Source organism: Arachis ipaensis, chromosome B05, assembly GCF_000816755.2.
Source record: "Arachis ipaensis cultivar K30076 chromosome B05, Araip1.1, whole genome shotgun sequence".
In the NCBI taxonomy this organism is placed as follows: domain Eukaryota; kingdom Viridiplantae; phylum Streptophyta; class Magnoliopsida; order Fabales; family Fabaceae; genus Arachis; species Arachis ipaensis.
In genome coordinates this window covers 144293673-144294212 of record NC_029789.2, presented here as the reverse complement: position 1 = coordinate 144294212, position 540 = coordinate 144293673, and positions in this window count along the sequence as shown.

The window sequence follows — 540 nt, the reverse complement described above, 5'->3', positions numbered from 1 at the left end:
AATTTATAAAAATAATTCATAAGAATATAAAATTTTACCAATTAATATGTATTTAAAAAATCATCTTTAAATCTTAGCCATATAACTCAAAAGGTCATTGCATTTATATCTTCTAAGATTTTAAAAAATAAAAACTATTTATATTTTATAGTTGATTGATTGGATAAATAATAGTGATAGCATCATAATTTTGATGACACCAATGTTCGTTGCTTGGAAATCCTGGGTTCTCAGCGGATCGGGTGATGGTCAGCGGGTGAATGGGCGAGACCCTGGGTTCACTCGGAGTTGATGCAGAGATGCAAAACGTGAGCTGGGGATGCCGGAGGAGGTATGACGAGAGGGGGCGGCCACCTGCAAGGACACTCCGACGATCAAGTCAGTGTCCGTACGAGGTGATAGCCAAAATAGGTAAGATGTTACGTATCTTGGGAGGATAGCTGACCTCTCCTTTTATATACTGTACTTGGGCGGGCCCATAAATGACCTACTCCATTGGCCAAGAAGCTTCCGTGAGCTGTCCTAGTCCATATGGGAAGA